General features: G+C 44.2%; 1 protein-coding gene and 1 pseudogene across 3 annotated transcripts in view; one reads left to right on the top strand and one right to left on the bottom strand.

Annotated features, from left to right (window-relative positions):
• FMN2 (formin 2) overlaps window positions 1–13,509 on the top strand; it is a 393,694-nt gene that overhangs the window by 43,383 nt on the left and 336,802 nt on the right. The window lies entirely within an intron of this gene.
• On the bottom strand, window positions 8,508–11,248 carry LOC101009259 (annotated as a pseudogene). Its single transcript, XR_159966.5, has one exon. The product of XR_159966.5 is annotated as a 26S proteasome non-ATPase regulatory subunit 2 pseudogene (transcript).

Here is a 13,509-nt window from a genome sequence, read left to right on the forward strand (position 1 = left end):
CTAGGTAATTATTAGTGGTTGGTATTTAATATTATTGCCCTTCAAGTTCTTGTTACAGAATCAGGCATAACTGTTTAATAAATATGCCTTGATTTTATAAAGAAGAGAGCTGTCGGAAAGCTATGATGAATGCAGTGAGGAGGAACTAGAGAATCTATTCACTGAATTGTCTTGAATGATCAAAGGTTGCCTATATTTGATAATCTTGAAAACACTTGGACTGGGTGCGGTGACTCACACCTGTAATCCCAGCACTTTTGGAGGCTGAGGCAGGAGGATCGCTTGAGCATAGGAGTATGAGACCAGCCTGGGCCACATAGAGAGATTCTGTCTTTACAAAAAATTTAAAAAATTAGCCAGGTGTGGTGGTGAACACCTGTAGTCCCAGCTGTTGGAGAGGCTGAGGTGGGAGGATCGCTTGAGCCTGGGAGGTTGAGGCTGCAATGAACTGTGATTGCACCACTGCACTTCAGCCTGGGCAATAGAGTGAGACCCTGTCTCACCGAGAAACAAAAAACAGTAACAATAACAACAAAACAAAAAAAAAAGAGAGAGAGAAAATAAAACACTTGGAGAGGGAGAAGATGGGAGAAGGGATGGGATATGGATCTGTTCTGGAATTAGTCTGGGAGTTGACTCTGTATTGGATCTCTGCTTCTGGGCTTATTGCCATCCTCCTTTCTTAATTCATTTTACTTAATTTTACTGCTGTAGTTACCACATTCCTTCACTAACCCTCATGCCCCCATATCTTTCTGGATGAGTGAAAGGGAAATGGAAAGAGTAGGGAAAGCTATGGGGAGGTAACTGCAAATTGTGAAGGGAAATCTGTCGTGCCCACTTGGTGTTATGTTCATGACCATTCCGTAGTGACTCCGTGCTTTCCCTAGGTCAGTCTGTAGAAGTATTACACTCGAATATTGACATATGAGGTACTTATTTAGCTCTCTGTGTGTATGTGTGCAAGTGTCTGGCATACTTGACAGACAATGTGGCATGAAAGAACGAAGCGTTTTGCTTTCCCTAGCACCTCACCAAAGAATAGGAACCTCCATTTCATCTAGAATTCCTAAGACAGGGAGGAACCAGAGAGGGCTGGAGATTGTTTTGCTACATAACATTGCTCTTCTCTTTCAAAGAGTTCGTTTTATTTTCTTGATTGGATAATTTCTTGTGGGATAAAATCATTGATGGGACCAGTCAATACATATAAACAGGAAGAAATCTGCTTACTAAGTTTTCTCTAAGGGAGATTTTCCAATCCAATATTACTTTTTAGTTACAAAGTTGATTTATTTCATAAAGAATATAGTAAGTGGATATGTATCAAGAAGTTCCTACTTGATTTCTTTCTTTGCAGGCTATGCACTTGATATATGGTTTGAAAAAAATTGCCTTGGATGGGTAACTTTTCTTTACCACAATATTGATTGTATAGTGGGTCAAATTGTGTCCCCTCAAATTATGTCCCCTGTGTTTGTAGTTAGATAGTTCAGTGTAAAGTAGAAGGCTTTTAACATATATTTTAAAAATTGTTAATTATCTGGACTCTATCATTTTAGAAAGAACTTTGTCATGCTTCTTTTCTTTTCTTTTCTTCTTCTTTTTTTTTTTTTTTTTTTGAGATGGAGTCTCACCCTGTCACCCAGTTGGAGTGCAGTGGTGCGATCTCGGCTCACTGCAGCCTCCGCCTCCTGGGTTCAAGCGATTCTCATGCCTCAGCCTTCCGAGTAGCTGGGACTACAGGTGCATGCCACCATGCACAGCTAATTTTTGTATTTTTGGTAGAGACGGGGTTTTACTATGTTGGCCAGAGGGCCTTGAACTCCTGACCTCAGGTGATCTGCCCACCCTGGCCTCCCAAAGTGCTTGGTTTACAGGTGTGAGCTATTGTGCCTGGCCATGTTTCTTTTCCTTTTTTTTTTTTTTTAAATCAATTTATGGTAATTTGTCCCCAGTTACTACTCAGTGAATGTTTGTATGACTGGATCCTGTAGTAATCAGTATCCAAGTTTTTATACATATGCGTTTAAGCATATGTATTTTTAGGTGTGGTTGGAGATTATTATATTTAAGCCTATTTTGAGATTATTTTATTTTTCTGATCTGATACATAATTTAATAAATTGCTAATATGTGTTGCCATTTATGTAAATTATTTCAGAGGGCAAAACGGGTGATGTTTTTTCCCTGTAATGCTCAATTCAAGCACATTGTTGCAAAAGTAGTAATGATAATTAGTGTTATTCTCCCCACCATGAAGTTTTCTGAGCTCAGAGGAAATGCTGCCAGTCAGTAGTTTCCTGGATTTTAGCATGCCTCCCAACAGTAAAGCTAGTTGAAACTTAGAAAAATAGATTTTTAGAAAACACACTCATGGCAATCACTCTTTTTAAGACAATGACATACTTTCTTCATGATTGATTTTTCCTCCTTTAAGAGGATTATGCTGTTTTACATATCCATTTTGACTTTCACAACTGGTCCTTTTTTTTTTTTTTAATCACCAGTTTGGCAAACAGTGTTGGGTGACTCAGAATTCATTTTGAATTTGTATGATGGACTTTTATTAAAAAGGGTGACTCAGCTCAACTTTTCTGTCATGATTTTCTTTTCTTATCCTTCCCCTGTAGACGCACTGAATATTAATTAGTTCTATTGATGTGACTTGTATTTCTTCTGACCTCCTTTTCCTTTTCTCAAGAGCCAGAAGGAGTATAAAATTGGGAATCCGGCCCCGTGCGGTGGCTCACGCCTGTAATCCCAGTACTTTGGGAGGCCGAGGCAGGTGGAGCTTGAGGTCAGGAGTTTGAGACCAGCCTGACCAACATGGTGAAACCCCGTCTCTACTAAGAATATAAACATTAGCTGGGCATGGTGTGGGCGCCTCTAATCCTAGCTACTAGGCAGGCTGAGGTAGGAGAATCGCTTGAAGCCAAGAGGCGGACACTGCAGAGCGAGACTCCATCTCAAAAAAAAAAAAAAAAAAAGGGACTCTATGGCAAAGTGAAGGGATCCTGTACTGAGAAAACATCACTTAATTCAGGAGCTTAAGGAGTTTTTTTTTGTTTTGTTTTGTGTTTTGTTTTATTTTAGATCCTCTCAATTTGTACTGGACTTTGGAAATCTGAAAGAAGATTTATTCTCCTGTTATTACCTTTATTGTCTAGATCGGGGTTGGCAAGTTTTTCTGTAAAGGGCCAGATAGAAAATATTTTAGGCTTTAGTAAATATTTTACAGTACCTGTCACAACTACTCAACTGCACTGTTGTGGTATAAAAGCAGCCATGGACAATATGCCACGAATAAGCAAGGCTGTGTTTCCTAATACAACTTTGTATTACAAAATGGAGCAGCTGGCCACGTTTGGCTGGCAGACTGAGGTTGGCTAGCCCCAGCTGTATACTCATGTAATATATAGATAGTGAATTTATTCTGTGAGCTTTTCTTTCTGTCTCTAACCATGTGTGGACACCAGCCAGTCACACAATATTTGTGGAATTTTTCTATGAAAAATATAGAGCCTTTTCTTGTTCTTGTGTAGCTGACTGTCGAAAGGGGCTACTGGGTGAACAGACACAGCGAGCGGTACGGTAGTTGATAAAGGGTGATAGAGGAGTTTTGAGGTTTTGAGTGGTCAAGTATGCCCAGGACCTGGAGGCCCAGTGTAGAGGACGAGGGACAGAAGAGACGTCTTAACAAAGGGTGCTGTGGCCAGGGGCGGTAGCTCACACCTGTAATCCCAACACTTTGGGAGGCCAAGGGGCGGATCACTTGAGGTCAGGAGTTTGAGATCAGCCTGGCCAACATGGTGAAACCTTGTCTCTGCTAAAAATACAAAAATTAGCTGGGTGCAGTTGTGTGCGCTGAGGCAGGAGAATTGCTTGCATCCGGGAGGCAGAGGTTGCAGTGAGCTGAGATTGTACCACTGCACTCCAGCCTGGGCGACAGAGCAAGACTCCATCTCAAAAAAAAATAAATAAATAAAAATAAATAAATAAGTAAATAAATAAATAACGAAAGGGAAGAAAAAAGAAAAGAGAAATGCTGCCTGGGGCCCAGAGGCATTTGTGAAGACTTCTGGAAGAAGCGTTTAAGAAGTGAACCCTATCTCGGGGAGCCGCTGGAGGGCGTTCGGTGGAGGAGTATAATGTGGTCAGTTGCATGTTTTAGAGAGAGCATCCTGGGTGTTAGAGGAGTGTGGACGGAGAGGTGTGCTGTGTTTGTGGTTGGGATGCTGGAAGGCTCTGAGGAAACCATTGCAGCAATCCAGGAGAGACAGAATGCCTTCAAGAAGCTATGAAGGAGTTAGGTAGTAGAAAGTCCTTTTATTTTTAAAAAGTATTACATGTGGGTGGAGCACAGTGGCTCATGGCTGTAATCCCAGCACTTTGGGAGGCTGAGATGGGCAGATCACTTGAGGTCAGCAGTTTAAGACCAGCCTGGCCCAACTGGTGAAACCCCATCTCTACTAAAAAAAAAAAAAATACAAAACTTAGTCAGGCATGGTGACGCATGCCTGTAGTCCCAGCTACTTGGGAGGCTGAGGCAAGAGAATCGCTTGAACCCGGGAGCTGGCGGTTGCAGTGGGCCAAGATTGTGTCACTGCACTTCAGCCTGGGCAAGAGAGCGAGACTCTGTCTCAAAACAAACAAACAAACGAAAAATCACATACGGTCACACAATTGTTTTCCCCCTTTTAAAAGACTTCCAAGTATCCAGGGAGTTGTGCTAGTGCAAGAATCAGAGCTTTTCCTTTAACAAATCATACATCTTAATTTTCTTTTCATAATACCGTAATAGTTAATTAATAAAATAGTCTTATTTATATTTGGGAAAGAAATTTGGGATTAAAAAAAGGCAGATTCTAATTATACTTGGATTAATATTGTTACTTCTACTAATCTCAAACTCTAAGAGTCAGACGGGCTTGTTAAACACAATTTGCTGGCCCCACCCCCGAGTGTCTGACTCAGCTGGTCTGAGTTAGGATCAGAGCATTTGCATGTCTAACAACTTCCCAGGTGATGCCCATGATGCCGGCTGCATGTCTAACAACTTCCCAGGTGATGCCCATGATGCCGGTTTGGTCCGGGGACCACACTTTAAGAAGCACTGCCTCAGAGGGTAGACGTGAGAAGCCTTGGGGATTTGGTGGCTTGTTTAAAGGTAAGGGAGTGGGCAGAGACAAGGAGGATGTCCAGGTTTCTGGTCTGAGCACTAGGGTACAGGGTGATGCAATTCGCTCTGTGTGTAAAATTCACAATGAGGAGCAGGTTGCGGGGATGATTCATTCAATTAAAATCCTACTGAATTTGAGGGTACCTCTTTAAATAGATACAAAAAGGCAATTAGTTATTTGTATCTGAGGTCAGGAGAGAGAGCCTAGGAGGAGAAAGATTGATGAATCTTCAGTGTGCAGATGATACTTGAAGCCGTTATGCTCTGGAAAGCGCCTATAGAGTGGGAAGCAAGAAGAGACTGACATGTAGATAAATACTTACCCAATTAGGGGGAAAAAGATACAAGGAGAATGATAAAGAGAAAAACACAAGATATTTTTTACAAAGGAAGGAGTGTTAAGTGATATTCAGTGTTGCCAAGAGATCAAGATTAAGACTGAAAGCTATTGATAATACCCTTGTAGAGAGGAATTTGGAGCACTGAGAGCACTGCCCAGATTTCAGCAGGTTGAGGTTTGGAGACAGGGGTGTAGGGTGTGGTGGGAAGATGGGAGGTGAAGTCAGTCCACGTGTATGATTAGCTCAAGAGCTTCTGTGCCAGCTCACTTGGGCTTTTTGCCCAGGTAGATGCATCGGAAGGTTAGTAAGGGTGGGAACTGAAGATACCAGTCTAAAGCGGTGGTTTAAAGAGTAGGCTACAAAGTCAGAAGACCAGAGAGGGTGAATGGCAGAAAGGAGGGCAGCCAAGATTCTCAAGGTCTGCAGGCTAAGGGGGTTCAGGTAGGAAGCTTACAGGTATTATTGGGTAGATAACTTGGTTTTAGTTGTTAAACTGCTGGAGGGTGTGGCCTGGTGAGTGGTCTGCTGGCTAAGATTGTGTGAAAGTGAGTGCTTGCATTGGCATACTCTCACTTTCTTTCTTCCTCTGGATGTGAATGATTTGCTAATCGTGGTTCCCATTCCAGTATGTAACCTGTTTTCAGGTCATTGTCCGTTTTTTTGTATTGGTGCTTAAAAAACAAAACAAAACAAAACAAAACTGTTTTCAGTATTTAAAAACACATTAAGCTTTCTATGTACCAGGCTCTGTTTTAAGCACTTTACAATTATTAACTGTATTAATCTTCATTACAAGCCTGGTGAGATAGTTTTTATTTTCCTTTTGCAGAATGCACTGAAGCACAAGAAAATTATGTTCATTTTCTTCCTTGCTTTGAAGTTCCATTATCAGCACAAAACCTTCGACTACATTTTTGCATTTCTGGCTATCTCTGACCCTAACTTGCCGCAACACAGATCCATGCAGGTTGAAACACAAAGCTGTGTTCTCCTTTGGGTATATAGTGTGTAAAATGACTGCTGGGGCCTGCTGTTTTCCTGGGAGTGACTTCTCTTTCTGTGCTTTGTGTTTTTAATTCATGCTATTTACAGGATTTTATGTGTAGAACAGCTGATGTCCAGGTTAAATGCTGTGGATGGGGGGGAGTCTCTTCCATTTAGCAGCAGTTTTCGATTTATGGTATTTCCTGATTCCCACTATTAAGCATAGCCTATCCCAGGATGTGGGAAGAATTTTCCTGTTTTAATTATTTCAAGCCATGTGTCTGCACAGTGTACATATTTGACTAATTTGCTGTTTTATGAGGGAATAATAAAAATATCAAAACTGAAGAAGACCTTAGCAAGTATTTAATATAGCCCAGTTCTCTTAAATTGGCAAGCAAGGACATTGGAGCTCAAAAGGTGAAGCGACTTTTCTGTCCAAAATAGATTTGACAGAGCCAGGATCTTAGTCTCCTGCTGTTCAGGGCAATTTGCTTTTTCCCCACGCCACACTGCCTTCTATTAGAAAAGGAAATTGTTTTTCATTTAAAACAGAGTCTAACTTTCCTCATATTGTTGGTAGCTAATGGCCCTGTGCATTCATTAAATGTAGTTGGGTAACAAGTATTTCTTTAATAAACTAATTACCTCACTTCTGGGTCAGGTCGATGTGTTATGAAGGTGTTATGTGTTATGAAGAATCCTGGACATTTATAGATTTTACTTTTAAGAAAATACTAGGCATTCAAAGGGATACTTTTAAGAAAATACTAGGGATTCAAAGATGGAAGACAGCCTAAGACAAGAGTGGAGCTTAGCATGAGTAATCTGCATGAAAAATAGCAGACAACGGTATTTTATTTATTTGTTTGTTTGTTTATTTATTTATTTTTGAGATGGAGTCTCTCTCTGTCATCCAGGCTGGAGTGCAAAGGCACGATCTTGGCTCGCTGCAAACTCCACCCCAGGGTTCTAGTGATTCTCCTACCTCAGCCTCCTGAGTAGCTGGGATTACGGGTGCCCGCCACCACACACAGCTACCTTTTTTGTATTTTTAGTAGAGACGAGGTTTCACCAGGTTGGCCAGGATGGTCTTGAACTCCTGACCTCAGAAAATCCACCCGCCGTGGCCTCCCGAAGTGCTGGGATTACACGCGTGAGCCATGACGCCCAGCCATGTACTTTAAATACCATGGTGAAATGAGAACTTTGAAGAGTTTTAAGTGTCTCCTATGTTTGCATTTTGTACAGTGAAATGAAGGGGACAGGATAGTTGCTGAGACTGGATTTCACTGTCTCCTCTTAGGACAGGAGAGAATGTGTCTATGTGGCACGTTGGGCAGGGCTCACATGGGGCTTCTGAGGGAAGTCCTCAGAAGTTGGGTGGTTGAGTTTGGACATTTGGCCTGGGGGAACCAGATGCTCAAAGCCACAATTTCTAAGGCAATTTAGACTTAGTTCCCATGATGCTTTGTGTTGAAAAACTTGGCAACACTGATTCATTTGGAAGTAGCTACATGAGACGAGGGCAGTTTTGATCAGACTGATGGGATGTGCTTTGGGTGCAGATCATAAATATATCAGAGTCTCCCTGTAGCTTTGAAGTTGCAAGAGGGCTGTGTTTAAGCCTGTAGGTAGGAGTACGGTGGCTTCATTGTCATCACTGTTTTCTGATATTGAGCTGCTCATGGTCCTAGTTAGGCTCTACTGAGGCTCCTTCTGACCCAGTCAGGAGCATGAAAAGAGGGTATCTTTGAAAAAAACAAAGCTGCTAGTGCAAAGCCAAAATATAGCTGAGATTAAAGACTATAACGAACTGAGCTATTTTGAATCTGAAAGTTACCTCATGTTTTGGTAAATATTAATTGTATTTTGATTATATTTACTGAAGACGGATGGACAAGAGGACTTCTGAGCCATGGTCCCAGGGTCACGGGACAAGTGGAGAAAACCTTTTCTTATTTATTTATTTATATATATATTTTTGGGGGGGGGGAGCAGATAAAGGTCTTTATTGAACAACCTTATCTGACTCAGTAACAAAAAAGCAGGAGGCAACAATTCCCCCAGAAGTCTGCAGCCGTGTCCACCCTTGGCAGCAGGATGCATGGCCCACTGATACATCAGCTGCAGTTCAGAGCCCCTGGTCGTCACTTAAAGATCATAATTGGGGTTCTTCTGAAGGATAACAAAACCTTCCAGAACAGGGGTAACAGGAAGAAATTCCTCAGTGGCCAATTCTGCCCGTTCCGCCTGGGCCAACAACACTGGGGTTGTATGTGTCTGGATCCCTGTGATGGTCTTGGGCTTGCCAGCCTGGCCCACCACATCCACTGCCTGGTCCACACAGACAGACACTGGCAACGGCCACAGGTCCTCATCAAACGTAACCAGCGTTCGGGGCTGCATGGCAGCCACCAACCCATACAATACATAGTGTGATTTGCCCAGAATAATGTTTCAAACATCCAGGAAAGAAACAAGCACAGTGAACAGCCCAGCCACGGCCACTGGACTCATAAGTTGCCGGTCACTGTGGTAGGGGCAGAGGGTAAGTGTACCCTTCCCTAAATGTGCCAGGCCTTGTGCCAAGCGCATCATGAAGAGGTGGTTGGGGTCCTTGGCATGATATTGAGCTAACTGGTGCAACATTACAACCAGACAGGCATTATTGGTACCACTGCCCACCATGCCCATGGCAAAAATGGAGTTATAGGAAACTTCTGGATCAGCATCATGAGAGAATTTGCTTAGGGTATCCAGAATGTTGAGTTGTGGGTTTGAAACAGTGACGAGGGCCAGTGCTCAAGGTACAGCCCTCCGGAGTGTAGGTTCCCCATATCTCAGCAAGTGGCCGGAGGTTCGTAGTGCCATCTCTGCACCAGTCTCCCCCATAGCAATAAGGGCAATCCCCAGAACAGCCACTCCCTGATGTGCTCCCATGTTTCTTTCCCAGAAAGAAAGCAGGAGTTTCCTTTTTGTCCTTGTCCTTCTTTTCCTTCTTGTCTTTGTCTTCCTCCTCCTTTTTGGAGTCAACGTGTTCACTACAAATGTGGAGCAGCTGCTGCACCTTCAGCGCATTCCCAGAGCCTGCATATGCACACACATCCGCCAGTGTGTCGGCAAAACTGCGGAATGGCTCTGACGCGACCTCCAGTGTGGCCAGGATTGCCTTGATGGCCTCACCCTTCCCCAGGTGATTGAGACCCAGTCCGAGAGGAAGCCAACGAGTGCAAGTGACCTTGAGTTCAGTCTCTCACTTCTCCATGATGGTCTGAAGGATAGTGGAAGTTACATCTCCATTGCAGGACCCCACTGCCATCATTCCAGAGACTAGAGCTGTCCCACCTGCCACCTCCATGCTGGACTTTGAATCTCCCATCACAGGCAGCAGCAGTGTTAGGACATCTTCACGATTTGAGCCAGCGTAGGCCAAGCCTAGCCCAAAGATGGAACTACGTCTCATGGTGTTGCTTTGTGGAGAACATAGTCTGAGAGCAGTCCCAGAGCAGGGTCACACTCATTCCGGATCCCAGAGTTCACTGTGCCACAGGCAAGAAGAGCTCCCGGACCCCAGAGTTCACTTTGCCTGTGAGCTCCTGACTTAATGTAGTCCTCACAGGAGTACAGGTACTTGTCAGTCTGGGTGAAGCCACTATCCACATCCCACAGCAGAATCATCCCCAGAGATGCATCCACACTCGACGTTCCGTGGTCCTTGTTCTTATAAAGCCATTTGTTGCCATCATCTGTTAGCAGCTTGTCTTGGCCAAAAGCTGCATTCACAAAAGAGGAGGCCAGGTTCATGCGGGCAGAGTCCACCTGAGAGCCACTACCCCCAAACCTGGTGTTCTCTAGGTGGGTTTTGCAGATGTCCTCAGGCACCTTGGGCTCCATGATGTCCGGCTCCTGAGCTAAGGCCAAGAAGTTGCTGTTGAGCGGTACACTGGACACGATCTCTGCCAGGTGCTCATACTCCTCGACATCTTCCCTCAGCTCCAGGAACACCCCGTGCTGGCCTAGCATGAATGCCATCTGTTTCCGTACTACCACATCCTTGCAGGATGTGAAGATGTCTTCTACCATCTCCGTGTCATTGAGCATCGAGGCCAATCTCAGGACTTCAGGGAAGCAGCTAAACTTTCAGAACACACCCAGGGCACAACGCAGTAGGGCTGAGTTCTCAGACTCAGGCACGTCATTCACATAACTGGTGAGATAAAGGCAGACCTTTGTGTGTGAATTCTCATCGACGTCCTTCTCCAGCATGTCTACCTGCTCAATTTCCATAAGCAGATTGCAGGCCTCATGCTCTGCATTGTGGGCCATGTTGTAGGGGATGATTTCCTTCACCAGAGTGAGCAGTGGCTCCTGCTGGACCTTCTCGGCATCATCCAGCTCCTGCCACTCCTTAGCCACTTCTCCTGCCAGATGCCTGACATACTCATGACCCCATGATGCTAACTCCTTCTGGGAGCCTACTGGCTGATACCTGAGGCACTCACGCTCCCCACTCACGGCCATGGCCAAAACAGAGATGATGGCAGCAGCAAAATGCTTATTCTCCCCAGGGGCCACATTCTCAAAGATTTCCTTCAGTTTGCCGTAGTGTGGATGCAGAAATTGAGAGGCTTGGGCAATGAAGTCATAGAAGTTGTAGAAGAACGAATCTGCCTTCGCAATTCCTCCAGCACTGGTCGATACAGGGATGTGTCCTTCTCCCCGAGTCATTCCATGAGCATCTCCAGTTCATCTCGAAGCTGTTTCTCCTCCTCAGACAGCTCCTGTTTTTTGTCCTTGTCCCCAGCATCCTGCCACTCCTTGCCACTTGACTTCTTGTCGGCGCCACCGGGGAGCCGCCGCTGGGGGCTGCACTGGCGTCTTGTCCCGGCCTCCCTCCTCCACCTCTGCTGCTACTGCCCTTTATGTTTTAATTTTCATGGGTACATCATAGTATGTGTGTGTGTGTGTGTGTGTGTGTGTGTATGTGTGCGTATATATATGTATGTGTGTATCTGTGTGTGTGTGTGTGTATATGGGAAAAACTTTTTCTTTAGTATTGTATTTGAAATGCACCTAATGTTTTTACTACAATGAGGCAATTTTTCTTTTTCTTTCTTTTTTTTTTTTTGAGACAGGGTCTGGCTCTGTGACCCAGACTGGAGTGTAGTGGTACAATTATATGACACTGCAGCTTCAGACTGTTGAGTAGCGAGGACCACAGGCATGTACCACCACACTCTACTCATTTTTATATATTTTGTAGAGACAGGTTCTGGCTGTGTTGTGCAGGCTGGTCTTGAACTCCTGGCCTCAAGTGATCCTCCTGCCCCAGCCTCCCAAAGTGCTGGAATCACAGGTGTGAGTGAGGGCGCTGGGACAATGAGGCAATTTTCATATTCAAAATAGGTGGCAGCCGAAGCCAGGCCACGGGTCGAGGCAGAAACCTTGCGTTATGAGCCTTAGAAAGCTACAACGTTTGACACAATCCCCTGCAGACAAGGGTGCTCGGGGGACAGGTTTTGAGCTTCATGCATCGATTAGCTGGTCTTTGAGGGTGACATCTGTTGGTACATATAATCACTCTTCTTTCCGGGTGTCAATTGTGTAACTGAAAGATGGGGTCTACATATGCCACGTTCAAAATGATTAAAAAAAAAATAGTATGGCCGGGCGCGGTGGCTCACACCTGTAATCCCTGCACTTTGGGAGGCCAAGGCGGGCAGATCATGAGGTCAAGAGATTGAGACCATCCTGGCTAACATGGTGAAACCGCGTGTCTACTAATAAAATAATACAAAAAAATCAGCCGAGCTTGGTGGTATGTGCCTGTAGTCCCAGCTACTCAGGAGGCTGAGGCAGAAGAATTGCTTGAACCCAGGAGGCAGAGGTTGCAGTGAGCTAAGATCATGCCACTGCACTCCAGCCTGGGTGACAGAGCGAGACTCTGTCAAAAAAAAAAAAAAAAAAAAAGTATGGCCAGACACAGTGACTCACACTGTAATCCCAGCACTTTGGGAGGCCAAGGTGGGCAGATCACTTGAGTTCAGGAGTTCAAGACCAGGCTAGCCAACATCGTGAAACCCCGTCTCTACTAAAAATACAAAAAATTAGCCAGGCGTGGTAGCATGCAACTCTAGTCCCAGCTACTCGAGAGGCTGAGATGGGAGAATCGCTTGAACACAGGAGGTGGATGTTGCAGTAAGCTGAGACTTTGTCTCAAAAAATAAAAATAAATAGTATATAGTGAAGAGTAAGTGCCTAATTTACTATGTAGTAAGAAAACATTCAGTTTCCTTATAGGCTGTTTTGAGTTTATTTAGGAACTTGCCCCCAAATAAGTGAACACCAATCTAGTATCATTTTTGTACCATTTCACTTGACAGTTGTTATAGGGTCTGTTCTTTAAAATGGAATCTGGATAGAATGGGAATTTCAGACTCATTTTGGAGATAAGCTGTAAAGAACTAACGGAGGATGATGTTCTCCTCCGGGTAAGATGGAAGATGGGGCAATTAGACCCCATGGTGAATGCAGATTAATGAATCTAAGTGGGTCTGTTTGTTTTTTTCCAGTTTAGTTGGCCGGCGTAGAGGAGCGAGTCGTAGAAAATTGGGGCTTTTAATTTCTTGTTTCTTCATGCCATGACATTCAGTACTGACTGAGGGTCAAGTCCTGTGTTAAGTACTTAACACGATCACTTCAATTAATTGGTCTTAAATAACTCAGTTAATCTGACTTCCATTTTCTGATGTGAAAAGAGACTTAGGGTAACTTGCCCAGAGTCGATTGTTTTGTAAGCTGGAGAAGATGGAATTCCAACCCACAAAGGCTGACTCTACATCTTGTGCCCTTTCTCCACCCTCCATAGCCAATCTGTTGACCTTTTGTCTCTTTCTGTTGCCATCACTCTGGTCCAAGTCACCTTAGTGTTGAGCTTGGTCTCAAGCGATAGTCCCCTAATTAGTCTCCGTGGGTCCACTCTGCTCCCTATGGTTCCTT

This window comes from Papio anubis, chromosome 1 (assembly GCF_008728515.1).
Source record: "Papio anubis isolate 15944 chromosome 1, Panubis1.0, whole genome shotgun sequence".
Taxonomy (NCBI): domain Eukaryota; kingdom Metazoa; phylum Chordata; class Mammalia; order Primates; family Cercopithecidae; genus Papio; species Papio anubis.